Source organism: Corythoichthys intestinalis, chromosome 17, assembly GCF_030265065.1.
Source record: "Corythoichthys intestinalis isolate RoL2023-P3 chromosome 17, ASM3026506v1, whole genome shotgun sequence".
Taxonomy (NCBI): Eukaryota; Metazoa; Chordata; class Actinopteri; order Syngnathiformes; family Syngnathidae; genus Corythoichthys; species Corythoichthys intestinalis.
The window spans coordinates 16,793,689-16,812,311 of record NC_080411.1 but is presented as its reverse complement, the minus strand read 5'-3'; the positions used below and the strand labels follow the sequence as shown (position 1 = coordinate 16,812,311).

At 39.2% G+C, this 18,623-nt stretch overlaps 1 long non-coding RNA gene across 2 annotated transcripts in view; it reads right to left on the bottom strand.

The window, feature by feature from the left end:
* The window catches only part of LOC130905264 (uncharacterized), an 83,226-nt gene that overhangs the window by 59,093 nt on the left and 5,510 nt on the right, over nt 1-18,623 (bottom strand). For both annotated transcript variants that reach the window (XR_009061076.1, XR_009061075.1), the window contains exon 3: nt 15,947-16,054. This is a non-coding gene — a long non-coding RNA (uncharacterized LOC130905264). The remainder of the gene's footprint in view (nt 1-15,946; nt 16,055-18,623) is intronic.

The window sequence follows — 18,623 nt, the reverse complement described above, 5'->3', positions numbered from 1 at the left end:
ATTTATTTAGCTATTGAGGAAAAATACCTGGATAAAACGAATATCCTGTAAAAATATTGGAGTAGAGAAACTGAAACAATGACATTTTGCGGCTTTCTTCGTCACGTTTTCCTCGTTCTGAATAATTCCCCCTCAACCGGCTGACAGGTCCTTCTCAAGCCATTTATTTAGCAATTGGGGAAAAATACTTGGAAAAAACGAATTTCCTGTAAAATATTGGAGTAGAGAGACTGAAACCAGGGGCGTAGATTCGGTTTCAATATTGGTAGGGACGATATACAGCATAACCTGCATGTACACTTTTTTCTGGCGACAGGACATTAATACGACCAAACATATGTGGTGAACGGGGGTCAGGGCTACACTTCTCACCTATATGAACCTAATTAATTGATAGGCTAAATGATTAATGCAAAATAAATCTGTAATGACCTACAGTGCCTTGCAAAAGTATTCGGCCCCCTTGAACCTTGCAACCTTTCGCCACATTTCAGGCTTCAAACATAAAGATATAAAATTTTAGTTTTTTTTCAAGAATCAACAACAAGTTGGACACAATCGTGAAGTGGAACAAAATTTATTGGATAATTTAAACTTTTTTAACAAATAAAAAACTGAAAAGTGGGGCGTGCAATATTATTCGGCCCCCTTGCGTTAATACTTTGTAGCGCCACCTTTTGCTCCAATTACAGCTGCAAGTCGCTTGGGGTATGTTTCTATCAGTTTTGCACATTGAGAGACTGACATTCTTGCCCATTCTTCCTTGCAAAACAGCTCGAGCTCAGTGAGGTTGGATGGAGAGTGTTTGTGAACAGCAGTCTTCAGCTCTTTCCACAGATTCTCGATTGGATTCAGGTCTGGACTTTGACTTGGCCATTCTAACACCTGGATACGTTTATTTTTGAACCATTCCATTGTAGATTTGGCTTTATGTTTTGGATCATTGTCCTGTTGGAAGATAAATCTCCGTCCCAGTCTCAGGTCTTGTGCAGATACCAACAGGTTTTCGTCCAGAATGTTCCTGTATTTGGCTGCATCCATCTTCCCGTCAATTTTAACCATCTTCCCTGTCCCTGCTGAAGAAAAGCAGGCCCAAACCATGATGCTGCCACCACCATGTTTGACAGTGGGGATGGTGTGTTCAGGGTGATAAGCTGTGTTGCTTTTACGCCAAACATATCGTTTTGCATTGTGGCCAAAAAGTTCAATTTTGGTTTCATCTGACCAGAGCACCTTCTTCCACATGTTTGGTGTGTCTCCCAGGTGGCTTGTGGCAAACTTTAAACGAGACTTTTTATGGATATCTTTGACAAATGGCTTTCTTCTTGCCACTCTTCCATAAAGGCCAGATTTGTGCAGTGTACGACTGCCCCACCTCAGCTGTAGGTTCGCTGCAGTTCATCCAGAGTGATCATGGGCCTCTTGGCTGCATCTCTGATCAGTTTTCTCCTTGTTTGAGAAGAAAGTTTGGAAGGACGGCCGGGTCTTGGTAGATTTGTAGTGGTCTGATGCTCCTTCCATTTCAATATGATGGCTTGCACAGTGCTCCTTGAGATGTTTAAAGCTTGGGAAATCTTTTTGTATCCAAATCTGGCTTTAAACTTCTCCACAACAGTATCTCGGACCTGCCTGGTGTGTTCCTTGGTTTTCATAATGCTCTCTGCACTTTAAACAGAACCCTGAGACTATCACAGAGCAGGTGCATTTATACGGAGACTTGATTACACACAGGTGGATTCTATTTATCATCATCGGTCATTTAGGGCAACATTGGATCATTCAGAGATCCTCAATGAACTTCTGGAGTGAGTTTGCTGCACTGAAAGTAAAGGGGTTGAATAATATTGCACGCCCCACTTTTCAGTTTTTTATTTGTTAAAAAAGTTTAAATTATCCAATAAATGTTGTTCCACTTCACGATTGTGTCCCACTTGTTGTTGATTCTTGACAAAAAAATTAAATTTCATATCTTTATGTTTGAAGCCTGAAATGTGGCGAAAGGTTGCAAGATTCAAGGGGGCCGAATACTTTTGCAAGGCACTGTATACTAACTTTCACACTGCAAATTTATAACGTCTTAATCTGATCTATCTTTTGTTAAATCTAGTCAAATAAATTTCTCCCATCTTGTTTTGAGTGTTAAAAGCTAGTTAATAGATTAATGCGTCAGATTCTTCCACTTACTTTAAGTAAATATTACTATTTATTCATATTGAGCCCATACATCTTAAAATTGGTCATTTTCACCTAAATCAAGAAATAAAATTGCTTTCAAATAATGTTTTGAACAATATTCTTGAATTAAGAACATTTCTGACAAACAAGTTTTTCCTTTAAGATTAAATATACAAACTTTTTGCTTAAAATAGCTGTTAATCTTATATTCAGATTCAGTTAGCCGTTTTTCTTATGTCAAGAAATCTAAGTGAGTAAAATGGATGCAAACTTTGTGGTGTGTTCCCCATCTCCACAACATTGACGTCTTTTTACATTACTTACAGTGGCTGCTGCTGGTGCGAAAAAAAACTTCTAATTAGAGCTGTCCCGACTAGTCGACATAGTCGACGTCATCGATGACGTAAATCCGTCGACGAGCACAACATCCCGTCGACGGTTAATGAAGGGTTAAAAAAATATATGCGCGGAAAGTTCAGAATGTCGGATGCTCTGTATGCAAGCGGGGAAAGCGGCACAAAGCTAAAAAAGCGCACCAGAGTGTCCAAAACATTGACTTATTTCAAAGAAATAAAGGAGGGTACACTCTTGTGTCCTGTCTCTTCACTGCCAAGCTTGGCTGCACGTCGGCTGTGAATAAACACCTCAAGCGCCGTCACCATTTGTAAAAAAAATTTATTGCATTTTTTGTACATCAGAGGGTGCTGTCGCTTTACTAAATAATAATGTTTCATTGACAATGGGCCTATAAGTGCTATTAGTATTGCTAACTGAAAGGTTTATTTCATGTTATTGTTTATTTTATGGTATAGAAAATTATATAACGTTAAAAGGTCATAAGTATATACAGTATATACAGCGATTGCACTCAAGGAAGAGATTGTCAATGATAAGGTAATAAATTAAGGTAAAGGCAATTCATATAGGCAATTCATTGATATATAAATAAGGTTTAAAAGGAAAAAGGTGAAAAGTTTTCGTTAATTTCTAATTGTGTTGTTTTATTTGTGTGCACCGTAGCTCTTACAGTGTGATTACATCAAGGATGGAATAAAAGTTGTAAACCATCAGTTTAAGAGACCATCTTTTCAATCGGGATGCTACACTAGTTAATTCTATCAGCATTTGAAGTCATTGTTTATTTGTGATTTATTATTGTTATTTACGTGTTTATTTGTACTTTAGTAAATAATTTAGGTGTTCCAATATGTTTTTTGTGAATTGATAAGCGTCAACAAAAATTTCATTGCTAAATTAGTAAACAAAAACAAAAAAAAAACATTTTTTTAAATTATTAGATTAGTCGACTAATCGTAAAAATAGTCGGCTGACTAATCGGGAGAAAATTAGTCGTTTGGGACAGCCCTACTTCTAATACCCCTCGTCTTCGAAGGGGGCGGGGGAGACGGCATGTTGCTTTGCTGTCGGACGTGAACGCGGGGGGGGGGGGGGTTCAAGAAAAGCGCCAATGTAAGTCTGATATAATCTAGTCTAATAATGGTAGGGTCAATTCTATCGCTACAACATATATGAAGACAATCTGAATTACCTATAAAGCTGAAGTCATTATGTAAATAAAGTTGCTTAAAAGTTGGTGGGGATCAGGGGTCGCGTTAACCGAATATTTTCCGTCGTTGACCGGTTTTTTAAAACGGTGACAGAAAAAACTGAAGTCCATCCGTCATTTTGACAGGTTGCAATTCACACCCCAGACCACAGGATGGCAAGTGAGCATATTAATTAGCTATTGTCTCTCTTGATGCATGACGTCGTTGGCCTTACTTGGAAAAATGTCCGAACTAGCATTCAAGTGTAGCAAACACGGAAACGTTAGGAAGCTTTGGAGGGCATTGTCTAAGGCTACGTTCATTCTACAGGTCTTAATGCACAAATCCAATTTTTTCGTGTTTTTCCGACTCGAGTCAGGCATTAACTTGACGGTCTGAACGGGACAAGTCGCATAGAAGTGGACCATTTCAAATCCGATCTGGGTCATTTTTGTATGGGGTTCAAATCCGATCTGGGCCACATTTTTCCAGACTGTTGCGGCGGTCTGTACTGTCCAGTGTCCCAAATCCGATTTCAGCTGTGCGTTATTAGTGCCTAGCTTGCAGTGAACACGGCTTTTGGGGAAGGGCCGGGCTTGACAACAGTCATAAAAAAATTAAAATGGGTTGAGGATAAGCATGAGAATGATCGGTTTTCTCTCTGCTCTATGTGAGCTATATTTCAACATTTCCTACACGGCCGAGAGTCGGGAGAGGGGTCTGGCTGCAGCCCGTCTTGGAGAGTCGGGGAAAACTGCCCGTATGTGTGTGTGACATGCACGGACAGTGCGTGCATGCTATCGATCCATATAACCTGTGAATATAAGCCTAAACGGGGATTATTTATGTCTGTTATTTGTCTCCTCCTTTTGAAAAGCAAAATATGATATCCCTGGAATGACGGATGACTTGTCTTTTGTTTTGATGCTTCTGCGCACCGGCGCGTGTCGGGCTGCGAATTAAGAGCGCATGCGTAATACTTGAACGGTCTCAATGGACAAAAGCAGTCTGAACGGGCACGCCAAAAAAACGGATATGACAAAAAAAATCGGATTTGTGCATTAAGACCTGTAGTATGAACGTAGCCTAACTGAATGAGCAGGGACAAACAGCTTGGAGTCAGAAGTACATGTGCTATTCTCAAACCTGAACGCACACCGAGTCTTGGATGACAAATCAACAGAGCAGAGAGTAGACACAACATGGCTGGTAGTTTCTTCAATTTATTGAGTTGAGTACCGTATTTTTCGGACTACAAGTCGCGTTTTTTTTTTCATATTTTGGCTGGGGGTTCGACTTATACTCAGGAGCGACTTATGTGTGGAATTATTAACACATTATGATATAATTTCACATGTTATTTTGGTGTTTTGCAGTGACACTGATGGTTTTGTAAAGTTGTTAGCATGTTCTTATGCTATAGTTATCTGAATAACTCTTTATAGCTATTGCCACGTTCGCGTTCTGCCTTTGGCAGTGTATGTTCAATTGTATTATTGACTTTTTTATCTTGAAATGGATGCATTTAGTTTGTGGCGCTTTCACGCCCACGTGAGGGCGCACTCGCACTTGTTTACGTGAAGAAGAGTGCTCACACGCCAGAAGAAGACGGACAGCTACGTAGCTCTGACTCTGAGTGAGAGAGTGGGCGAGTTAGCGAGAGAGAATAGACGGCTGCGAACCTACTTTCATTGTTTATGCTTTTAAATCATCTCTACAGAGGCAACGCCTGCGTGTATCATCTTTTCTGTTGTTGTTGTGTGTTTTCCACCCGCGATCGGACACTTAGAGCCAGTTGTGTGGTTGTTTGAACGATGTGCTAATGATAGCGAACGCATGCTAACCTGTTACTTATTACTAATAGTACCTAATTACCATTTATTTACGTTGATGCGAGGACCAAATTGATTCAGCAAATTATACGGACGTCCAGCATTGTCTTTTGGGAGTTCGTTGTATAGCCAGGACCGAGCCGTAACGTAGGACAGTATATTCACATTTCGTTGTTCATGCACTGTACACTGTACATTTATTTAGCATGTTGTTCTCTATTGTATTTTTATTAGGGCTGTCAAACGATTAAAATTTTTAATCGAGTTAATTACAGCTTAAAAATTAATTAATCGTAATTAATCGCAATTAATCGCAATTCAAACCGTCTATAAAATATGCCATATTTTTCTGTAAATTATATATATATATTCTGTAAAATAAATTGTTGGAATGGAAAGATAAGACACAAGATGGACATATACCAGCAGTCTCAAACCGACTCCACAAAGGGCCGCAGTGGGTCCTGGTTTTTGTTCCAACAGATCCAGCACAAACAGTTCAACCAATGAGGTTTCTACTAACATAAGCAGCACCTGATTGCAATCAACTGATTACACTTGTAAGAAACCAGATTGGTGAAAAGGTATTTGTCTCGTTTGGTTGGAATGAAATCCAGTACCCCCTGCAGCCCTTTGAGGACCGGTTTGAGACCACTGATATATACATTCAACATACGGTACATAAGGACTGTAGTGGGCATTTCACTCTACTGTCATTTAAATCTGTCTATGCTGTCCTCACTCCGAAACGTCTACTTTTTCCAAAGCTAGACAGCTAGTGAACGACACCTTAATAATTCTTCTTCCTTTTTCATCTGATTTATTAATAAAATGGCCTCAAACCATTGTCTTCTTTAGACCGTCGTAAAACTACAAAATAAAAGTACACAAGCATTGCATTAGCAACAACGTTAGCTTAGCACGCTATACAGGTTCACTAAACATAAACAAAAAGCGTCTCATACAAAAAATATAACATTTCGCTTACTAACATAATACGTACATTCTTTACAACAACCATACTTACGGACAAATCTTGTCCAAGGATCATATAAGCACAACATTATCAGCCCGAGACGTCGTGCAGTCATAATGAACTGGTAAGAAAACAATAAACCATGTCGCAAAGCGACCACAAGAGTTCGCTGTTGGACAGCATAAAAAGCCTTGCTGTAAAATTTACCAAAAGGCAGAATACTTTCTGAGCGGGACATGTGCGTTAATTGCGTCAAATATTTTAACGTGATTAATTTAAAAAATTAATTACCGCGCGTTAACGCGATAATTTTGACAGCCCTAATTTTTATATTAAATTGCCTTTCAAGATGACATGTCTGTTCTATGTGTTGGATTTTATCAAGTAAATTTCCCCCAAAAATTCGACTTATACTCCGGTGCGACTTGTATATGTTTTTTTTCTCTTCGTTGGGCATTTTATGGCTGGATCGACTTATACTCAGGAGCGACTTAGAAGTATATTTTTCTCAACAAGTTACTCAAGTAAATGTAACGGAGTAAATGTAACACCTCTGGGTGCCACTGCAAAAATGACAGTAAGCAGAGAGGTTGAACTGCCGCATCGTCGCAAAAGTCAGTCCACTAAAATAATGTTTTTTTTTTTTTTTTTTTTTTTGCTTCCGGTTGCTACGGTAACAGCGGTGATGCCCGGGGGTAAACAAATCAGCGGGTCAATAGGGGTCGACGCCTGGGGCCAATCTCGGGCTGTTGCTGTGGACATGCCGATGTTTCCAACTGTTGGGTCATGTGCGGACAGTGCGAACGGTCGGCGCTTTAGCGCAGAAGAAAGGTGGAGGTGCTGTAAGCCCACACGACGCGTGTCCCCTGACTGCCATTCTAACAGTGACTCACCATGAGTCATCTGTGCTGTGCAGCTGGATGAAGATGATGAGAAATGCTCGGCCATTCTGCCGCATGAGCGACTCATTGTTGTTCCCTCGCTCGATAGGATTGTGTGTGTCATAGTTTATCTAAGGTGGCTCGGCGTCAACAAGCAATTAACACATTGGCCGCCATTGACGGCGACAAACGTCCAATACATTTTGAGGGGAAAATTCAGGGCGACGCGTCAAAGTTGCCACATGTAGAACATTTCCCATCAAATGTTCTGCTGTCTTGTTGTTTTTCGGAAATGTCACAGATCGGCGCGGTGTTTACGCAGCGTCGGCGGAGCTGTATGCGAGTTGCGGGAATTCGGGACTACGGTGTGATATTTGTCAAGGCGGTGAGGAAGCGACGCCCCCGAGCACGTCCCGTAAACAAGAGTTTAACGCTCCCCGGCGACGATGCTAAGTTGAGCATTGTTCGCACCGGTACAAGGAGGGTCATCAAAAAGAAACATCTCAAAACATTCTGAAAATATATTTTCTTTACATTTAGAATATGTTGATACACTTTTAACACTTAGAATATCTTTACAAAGACATAAAGAAAAAAACATTTTCTATATTAATATAATATAATAGTATAATACCTTTTCATTTTAATATTTTAATTGGAAATAAAATAGAACAAATATATTTTATGCATATGGAAAAAGCTATTTAAAAATTAATTTTGAACATTTTTTATTTAAATGATCTTTTTATTATATTTCAATTCTCTTACTTTTACATACATTTTATGACTTTTTTTTTTATTTTGGATTTCTTTTTTAATTATTTTCTATTTCATTAATATATATATATATATATATATATATATATATATATATATATATATATATTAGGGCTGTCAAACGATTAAAAAATTTAATCGAGTTAATTACAGCTTAAAAATTAATTAATCGCAATTAATCGCAATTCAAACCATCTATAAAATATGCCATATTTTTCTGTAAATTATATATATATTCTGTAAAATAATTTGTTGGAATGGAAAGATAAGACACAAGATGGATATATACATTCAACATACGGTACATAAGGACTGTAGTGGGCATTTCACTCTACTGTCATTTAAATCTGTCTATGCGGTCCTCACTCCGAAGCGTCTACTTTTTCCAAAGCTAGACAGCTAGTGAACGACGCCTTAACAATCAAACTTGTTCCTTTTTCATCTGATTTATTAATAAAATGGCCTCAAACCACTGTCCTCTTTAGACCGTAGTGAAACTACAAAAAAAAAAAAAAAAGTACACAAACATTGCATTAGCAACAACGTTAGCTTAGCACGCTATACAGGTTCACTAAACATAAACAAAAAGCGTCTCACACAAAAAATATAACATTTCGCTTACTAACATAATATGTACATTCTTTACAACAACCATACTTACGGACAAATCTTGTCCAAGGATCATATAAGCACAACATTACGACGCGACCATAAGAGTTCGCTGTTAGACAGCACAAAAAACCTTGCTGTACAACTTACCAAAAGGCAGAATACTGTCTGAGCGGGACATGTGCGTTAATTGCGTCAAATATTTTAACGTGATTAATTAAAAAAAGGCGGCACGGTGGCTGAGTGGTTAGCACGTCTGCCTCACAGTTCTGAGATCAAGGGTTCAATCCCGGGCTTCGGCCTTCCTGTGTGGAGTTTGCATGTTCTCCCCGTGCCTGCGTGGGTTTCCTCCGGGAACTTCGGTTTCCTCCCACATCCCAAAAACATGCATGGTAGGCTGATTGAACACTCTAAATTGTCCATAGGTGTGAATGGTTGTGTGTCTCCTTGTGCCCTGCGATTGGCTGGCAACCAATTCAGGGTGTCCCCTGCCTACTGCCCGAAGTTAGCTGGGATAGGCTCCAGCACCTCCGCGACCCTCGTGAGGAATAAGCGGCATGGAAAATGAATGAATGAATGAATGAATTTTGACAGCCCTAATATATATATATATATATATATATATGTATACACACAGCCTGTAATTGTCAACATGGGCAAACCTCAACCATGAGAGACAGAATGTGGAAAAATAAACCAGAAAATCCCATTGTTTGATTTTTTTTTTTTATTATTATTTGCAAATTATTATTATTATTATTATGTATTTATTTATTTATTTTCCCTTCAGGCATGACAAATCCAAACAAACATACAGCACTTATATGTGTTTACAAATCATGGTGGAAAATAAGTATTTGGTCAATACCAAGCTTTTCACACACTGTTGCTGGTATTTTGGCCCATTCCTCCGTGCAGATCTCCTCTAGAGCAGTGATGTTTTGGGGCTGTCGTTGGGCAACACGGACTTTCAATTCCCTCCACACATTTTCTATGGGGTTGAGATTTGGTGACTGGCTAGGCCACTCCAGGACCTTGAAATGCTTCTTATGAAGCCACTCCTTTGTTGCCCTGGCTGTGTATTTGGGATCATTGTCATGCTGAAAGACCCAGATATGTCTCATCTTCAATGCCCTTGCTGATGGAAGGAGATTTTCACTCAAAATCTCTTGATACATGGCCTCATTCATTCTTTCCTTTACACAGATCAGTTGTCCTGGTCCCTTTGCAGAAAACAGCCCCAAAGCATGATGTTTCCACCCCATGCTTCACAGTGGTTATGGTTTTCTTCGGATGCAATTCCGTATTCTTTCTCCTCCAAACAGGTGTTTCTACCAAAAAGTTCTATTTTGGTTTCATCTGACCATAACACATTCTCCCAGTCTTCTTCTGGATCATCCAAATGCTATCAAGCGAACCGCAGACAGGCCTGGACATGTACTTTCTTCAGCAGGGGGACATGTCTGTCAGTATAGGATTTGAGTCACTGGCGGCGCATTGTGTTACTGATAGTAGCCTTTGTTACTGTTGTCCCAGCTCTCTGTAGGTCATTCACTAGGTTCCCCCGTGTGGTTCTGGGATTTTTGCTCACCGTTCTTGTTATCATTTTGACGCCACGGGGCTGAGATCTTGCATTGAGCCCCAGATCGAGGGAGATTATAAGTGGTATGTCTCCCATTTTCTAATAATTGCTCCCACAGTTGATTTCTTTACACCAAGCGTTTTACCTATTGCAGATTCAGTCTTCCCAGCCTGGTGCAGGTCTACAATTTTGTCAGGTAACGAGTGGAATCTCGTTCGACCTCATTAGAAGAAGTTAGACCTCTTTGACAGCCAGAAATCTTGCTTGTTTGTAGGTGACCAAATACTTATTTTCCACTCTAATTTGGAAATACATTCTTTAAAAATCAAACAATGTGATTTTGTTTTTGTTTTTTTCACATTCTGTCTCTCATGGTTGAGGTTTACCCATGTTGACAATTACAGGCCTTTCTAATCTTTTCAAGTAGGAGAACTCACACATTTGGTGGTTGACTAAATACTTATATGCCCCACTGTGTATATATTAGGGCTGTCAAACGATTAAAAATTTTAATCGAGTTAATTACAGCTTAAAAATTAATTAATCGTAATTAATCGCAATTAATCGCAATTCAAACCATCTATAAAATATGCCATATTTTTCTGTAAATTATTGTTGGAATGGAAAGATAAGACACAAGATGGATATATACATTCAACATACGGTACATAAACATAAGGACTGTATTTGTTTATTATAACAATAAATCAACAAGATGGCAGTAACATTATTAACATTCTGTTAAAGCGATCCATGGATAGAAAGACTTGTAGTTCTTAAAAGAAAAATGTTAGTACAAGTTATAGAAATTTTATTTTAAAACCCCTCTTAATGTTTTCGTTTTAATAAAATTATTAAAATTTTCAATCAAAAAATAAACTAGTAGCCCGCCATTGTTGATGTCAATAATTATTTCCACAATGCTCATGGGTGCTGAAGCCTATAAAATCAGTCGCACCCAAGCGCCAGCAGAGGGCGGCAAAACTCCATAAAACACAACAAGTGAGCGTTTCACTGAACTGTTATTTAAATCTATCTGAGCGGGGCATCTGCGTTAATTGCGTCAAATATTTTAACGTGATTAGTTAAAAAAAATTAACGCCCGTTAACGCGATGATTTTGACAGCCCTAATATATATATATATATATACACATACATACAGTACTGTGCAAAAGTCTTAGGTAGGACACCTGCCTAAAACTTTTGCACAGTACTGTATATATATTTTTTTTAATTATTAAATTTATTAGGATCTTGGAAGCTTCCACTTGGGGAAAATATATACATACAGTATATCCTGTATATACATAATATAATAAAAATAAACAGTACTGTGCAAAAGTTTTAGGCAGGTGTCCTGCCTAAGACTTTTGCACAGTACTGTATATATATATATATATATATTATATAATCGACTTTCAATATTTTTTTTCTGTCATTTTCATTAATTGTATTAAATTGTATTTTTAATTTTTAAAAAAATATTTTAAATGTACTGAATATATTAACTCATTTGCTCCCAACAACGTATAAATACGTTCTATTTTTAATTGTTTCAGTGTCCCAAAGACGTATTTATACGTCTTTTTTGTTTTCTTTTTCCACAAGAGACATCTCTAGGTTGTGATTCAACTTAGCGCCAAAGCACAATGCTTAAAATCCATTTTAAAGCAATAAAACTGGCCACTGGGGGGCAGTAGCGCATTTGGTAAGACCCTCAACCCGATTCAACGGAACGAACGGCCGGGCCGCACGGCTGGGGTGCCAGCGGAAGACGACCGAATGGACGTCAGGGATGCCAGGCGTTGGACGACCGAGCACAACAACCGGGAGGATGCCCAGGATGCCAGGCGCTGGACGACCGAGCAGAACGACCGGGACCACCAGTGCAGCGGACAATGCCGTTGAGTCCGTGCTGCTCGCTGAGCAGAGGCCGCGCCACCATGCTCAGCCTCTCGCGTCCCCCGCACCCTGCAGTGTCCCGCGACTTGGGCACGACGCGCACGGCCAAACCAGTTCCCCCCCAGGGACACAAGTTCCCCAGGCAAACTCCGCCACGAGGCAGTGGTCACCACAAAAGAAAGACTAAAAAAAATCCATCCTTATGAGACAGGCGGCGATGAGGGAAAAGTTTACCCCGGCTGTCACAGCCACAACAGCGTCATCTCTCAGTTAGTTATGTGTAAATAAATTGTTACTTTGCTATCAAAAGCTCTATTTTTCTTGTTGTTTATGTTATTTTGTAAAAATAAAACATTATTCAGATGTTTGGGATGTAACTAAAGCAAAAAACAGCTAGTTATGTTTAAAATGTATGCGTTTACAAAAAGCTCGATTTCTCTGTTTTTTCATCAGATATTGGAAAATTGCTCAAATTAAGCTATTTTCTAATGCTGATTTCTAAAGAATGGAAAAAGATATGAACTAACTTTTTTTTCCTGCTGAAAGAAGAGAGTCTTATCTTTCTTTTGGTGGGTTCCATATTTATATAACAATAGAACCGAATTTTCTGTGGGCCTTGCAAAATCAGTCAAAATCCAGTAAAACGGCCAGGAGCGAAGGGCCTTGCTCCCTTGCTGGGAGTGAATGAGTTAATAATATAAAAAATGATATATTTATTATATATAGATTTTTTTAAGTATAAATAAAAACAGATACCTCTAGTTTTTCCAGCTAAAATGTTAAACTCATAGTAACATCCTTACAATAACATTTGACGGATTAGAAAAGCTTGTGTTTCTCCTCTAATGGAAGTCATTTATTGGAGAGAGGCGTTCATATTCGTGATGGATGCTGCTATTTGCAGCCCTGTTTTATGTTGCCTTGGGAGGGTATTTATCATTATTAATGATCACCCCTCCTTACGCCAAGAAGCTTTGACCTCCTGTGTGTATGTGTGTATAATGAAGTACTTACTCAAGCAGACTACAAGGTCACATGATAAGCTGTGAGCGTAGCACTGCTGGTCAAACCCAAACACATACAAACAAGCATTGTTTGGTAGGAAGTCACAAAAACGTGCCAGTGAATAACTTGATAAATAATGAGACTATTTTTATTGTTTTTGATTTACATAAACTGTAAGATTAAAAAGAATAATAATACTAATTTAGCAGTGTGTGTTTTTTAAGTACAGGTAGTCTCCAAGTTACGAACAAGTTCCGTTCCTACGCCAGAGACCTAACCCGAATTTCCGCCAAAATTGGAGTAACCCTTTAAATACCCCTAAATACCCCCGAAATCTCAAAATAACTATACAAAAGCATGTAATATACGTCATCACTGTTGGGAATAACGCTGTTATAAATAACGCCGTTACATAACGGCGTTATTTTTTCAATAACAGGGTAATCTAACAATTTTTTCCCCCCGCCGTTACAACGCCGTTACCGTTACTGACGGTCAAAAGCGTTGCTTACTTTGAATAAATTGAATAAACTACCAGCCGTAGCGAATCTACTCTGCTCTGTTTATTCGTCATCCAAGACTTGGGGTGCGCTCAGGTTCATGGCGATGAAAATAGTAAACACGCATAGCTTACCTTTGCAAGAATGATGGAGTTGCCGTTTGATACGGTCATAATGTGCAGGTCCTGCACTTATCCGCAGCAAAACTGTTGGTAGCTTTGTAGCGATTTGTAATTTCGGAATCGCTGGTAAGTTTAGTAACATACACCAAACAATAAATACAGCAGAATGTCCATTTTGCGTAATTGTGGAAGCCCGTCAACATCTTTACTCCATTTGTCTTCGGCTTGCTCATAAGGGTCAACATTGTTCATATCCTTAATTTTGATCACATATTTGTTCTTCGCCTTAGTAACGAGTTTGTCTCTTTATCGAACTGGCAAGTTAAAGTTTAATGTCCCGCTAGCCGGACCTGCTTCCAGTATGGCTGCATTGTTGTCAAATCTCACGTGATCCCCCATTCTGTGACATAAACGCTCGAGCCTAATAGCGCACGTACTTCAGAGCCGGTTTTGTATCTGTTGTGTTGTAATGTGTTTGTTATTGTTTGAATAAAAAATAAAAAAATAAAAAAAAATAAAAATTTAAAAAATACTTCAGAGCCGGTGTTTTCACACACAAACCGGAACCGCGTGCGGCAAACACACACACGCAAAACAGATGCAGAGGGATATGATGGCAGAGCATTCAGAGGAAAATTTGTCCTTTACGAGGTTGAGATATAAACACTATTTTAAATTGGTCGAAATTAAAGGAAAGAACGTGCATGCAAAGTGTAATTTATGTCCCGGAGCAAAGCTTTTGTCGACATCTATGGTAAGCAATTAAAACCTGTTTATTTTTGTTGCACTTCAAGTGCAGGATAAATCTGTTGCTGTTGAGGTGCAATAAATATTACATGGTTCTATAACACAACTACCTGTCTGTTCTTCCCTATTCAACTGACTCGAATACTGCTCAGAAAATTTCAAATTCTTTGAAATACAACAACTTCTTTTTAGAGTTACGGAAATAGTTACTTTCCCTGCGAAGGGAAAAGGTACCGTTCTCGCACACACCATATAATTGTTTGCATTAGTATAACACATTCATTTAACTATAGTTTAGGCAGACTTCACTCAGTGGCCTTGAACACAGTAAAGTGAATCACCTTATCGGCGCTCATGAGGGGGAAAAGGAAAAATGGCACCGTTTCTCGTAGGCACCGTACCAAACACACGTAATATAATCAATCAGGTAATAGTATCATTTCTCATATTCACTGTCGGACTGCACTACTCTTACACACCTAATGTAAAATAAAAAGCACAGCATAGTTTAAAGAAAACAGAATAGATACACAACGCCATCTTATCACAGAAGCCCAACGTGGGCGCCACGAGCAAGACTGACGCAACTCTGGCAATCAGTCCTCCCGACAAACGAACAAGGACAAAGACCAGTGTGCTTTGTCCTAAAACGAGAAGAGCCAGCCCGGATAAACAAAGTTGATAGCAGGCGCTTGTGACGTCAAGACCAGCGTCAGTCGCTGTGGCAACCACATCCCATCCACACAGGAACCTAAACAGCCCGAAACCGGCCAGAGAGGGATGATCCCAAAGCAACGCCCGGACACACCTTCGGCCGGCCCACGGACTTAAAAAACACTGGAAACTGAGATAAGACAGATTTGCTGCTCGGAAACATTTGCTATGTAGCCTTGCTTTGGATTCAGCATTTTTCCCTCCGTCGTCTGTTTTTGCCTTGTTTTTGACCACTGTCGACGAATAAATTGTCAACCTGTTTTCGGAGAGTCTTCTTTAAACTTTTGAAACATGGAGTCAGTACACAGGGTTAAAATAAGAAGCGAACGCGCGAAGTTCCGCCTTCCCTGTTGGCGCACGCGGGACAGCATCGGTCGAGCGGCACTTGTTTTGGCTGTCGCTGTTTCCGTGCGGCTTGGCTGTGGAGGCGAATTTCAACAGTAATTCAGTGACTAACTCAGTTACTTTTTGGAAGAAGTAGTGAGTAACTATAACTAATGACTTTTTTAAAGTGACGTGCCCAACACTGTACGTCATATGAATAAAATGAAGTAAAAAATAAGATACTGGACTTACTGATAGATGAGTATTAAGTCGATAGGAAATCTATGTTGATTCTGATCCTACATCCCAGGGGTGTCCAAAGTGGTCCTCAAGGGCTGCTGTGGGTCCTGGATTTTGTTCCTACCAATTAAGCAGACAGTTTCACCAATGAAAGTTCTGGTAAAACAAGCAGCACCTGACAGTAATCAACTGATCATATGCAACGCCAAAAGGGTCAAAAAGAAATGAATAAAAACAACATTTTGAAATAAATACCATTTTGATTAATAACAGTAAAAATGTGTAATATGGCCCTTAAATTGTAAAATAATATTATCATGAGAAAGATTTTACAAAATAAAAAAGGGTTTTTCACAAATAATTTATTTTATTTCATAATGTGTTTTTCCACAATGGCGTTTTTATTTTATTTATTTATTTAGCACAATGAATAGACCCTACTCACGTGACGTCACAGCCACGCCCCCGCGCCATGTTGTCCGTATACTCGTCATGTTAATGCATTAGCGCTTCGTAAATTCCTCCTATTATGGCGTGTTTTTCTGCTCGTTAACATTAATAATCAAAATGGTGAAGTCGTGTGTGGCAGTCGGTTGCAAAAACAGAGAAGATAGAGGGAGAAACTTGAAGTTTTACCGTACTCCGAGAGACCCGGAGAGGAGACCGAGATTGACTGTTGCAATTCGACGAGAAATCTGGGCTCCAAACGACTACCACAGATTATGTAGTAGTCATTTTATATCTGGTAAGATGCATTTAATATATATTTAGAGGGTTTTGGGCTGACAACCACAATTAAGATCATTGCTAGGCTAATCGCCGACAACATACACTCAGACGTTGTGAATGAACTACCTGAAAATATATAAGGGGATAATCAGACAGTTGTCATACAATTAATTTACAATTTCACTATTGAGGTCAAAAGCCAAAAAATAAATTCAACTAAGGACAATCTGGAGTAGTGCTATCGCACTTCATATTTATTACGTATTATATATGTATGTAGTGAGAGTGCTATCGCTAAACCATATAAACATTAAAAGCCCTAGCTCCATTGACAAATGATATGAAATACATTAGACTTGACAGTGGATGTTAGCAAGAACAAAAGATTTTGAATTGAAAAATTCGTAACTCACCTTCCCGAGCACACGATAGATTCCTGCCGAATTTTCGTGGACGAGGACCTGTTTCACCCAACCAGCAACGAAGTATTTATAAGCCTCCAAGCTCTTAAAGTTTTTCAAACTTTCGTGAGAATAGGCTGATTTTGTGTGGACAAGATAGTTGTAAATATCAGGGTAGCTAGCAGATGTCAGGCAAAGACGGCGAAGACAGCGGGTCGAAAAACATCGATTTAGGCATCAAATATGGATCTGGCGAATGGATAAACTGAAGCTTTTCCACACAACGCCTTTTATGCAACGCATCCAATGAGTTTACAGCGTCAGATAACACCGGGGCTTCCATGAATTGTTCTATAACTTGCACGACTAATTGAAAACAATGAGAATAAGTCTAAAAAATACGGACAATATGGCGGCCGGATACAGCGACACGTCATTTTGTGACGTAGGTGAGTAGGGTCTATAGTCTTCTGTCAATCAAATACATAAGGCAGCATCAGCAGCAGTGTGTTTTGATGAGATGCTTTCTGGAAGTTTACCCAAAAATTCATCGATGCTACTAAATGCTAACGAACAGAATCTACGATCCAGCCAATCACTTAACGGACTCCGCTTTATGTAAAAAAACAACTGGAGACAAAATGGTGGACAAGATTCCAGCGTCTTGAAGTCGAAATCATGTAAATCGGTACGTCGTATCCGGAGGACTACCTATATTAAAATTATATATATATTTTTCTTTTTTTAACTTTTTTTTTCTTTTTTTAACAAGATTTTCTTTTCTTTCTTTTTTTTTTTTTTTTTTTGGGGCTTCCCGGGAGACGGGTCCTTTGTCGAAGGAGAGACCACTCAGACCAGAGACCGGCCTTGAAATCATGATGTGAAAAACACAACACGTCGTTTGTTACCTGCGCCGGTAACAATTGTCATGTTGACACAACTCACAGCCAATTAGATTTCACCTCGTGACCCGTTGCCTCGGGATTGTCAACTCCAGTGTTGCCTAGCAACTAAAAAGAACTGAATCAGTAGTTAGGGATGAAAAAAAATAGCAAGCCAGGTGCGCTTTTGTCCAGTGGGCGCGTGATCTCGTTGATGACTGAATTATGTGTTTATATGTGTAAGAAATGCAGCTAGCAGTGTGATGGTAACGCAGGGATGCAGGAAATGGATTTATTTCATATCCTAATTAAATGATTCTTTAATGTTTTATGAATGACATGAACCCTTTATAGGACAAGAGACTATTTTTGGTATATCACAGGGGCTGGGGTGGGGGGGGCATGACAAATGAGAGACACAACTACGATGCAGGCTAACACACAAAATGTCACACATTGTGAACATGTGACGGAAATTATGGCGCATTTTCAACACGTTCTCGTCTTGTCAGACAAGGCAGACTTGGCATTCGGCTCGCTATGTTTTAGCCTCTCAAAACACATTTTTAGCCCGTTATGTTCTCATCATCGTCATGTAAAAAAGTGTTCGTTGACCAAATATTCTCGTTATCATCATCGTTGACAAAAACAACACTGGGCCAAAGTAATCATTTGTGG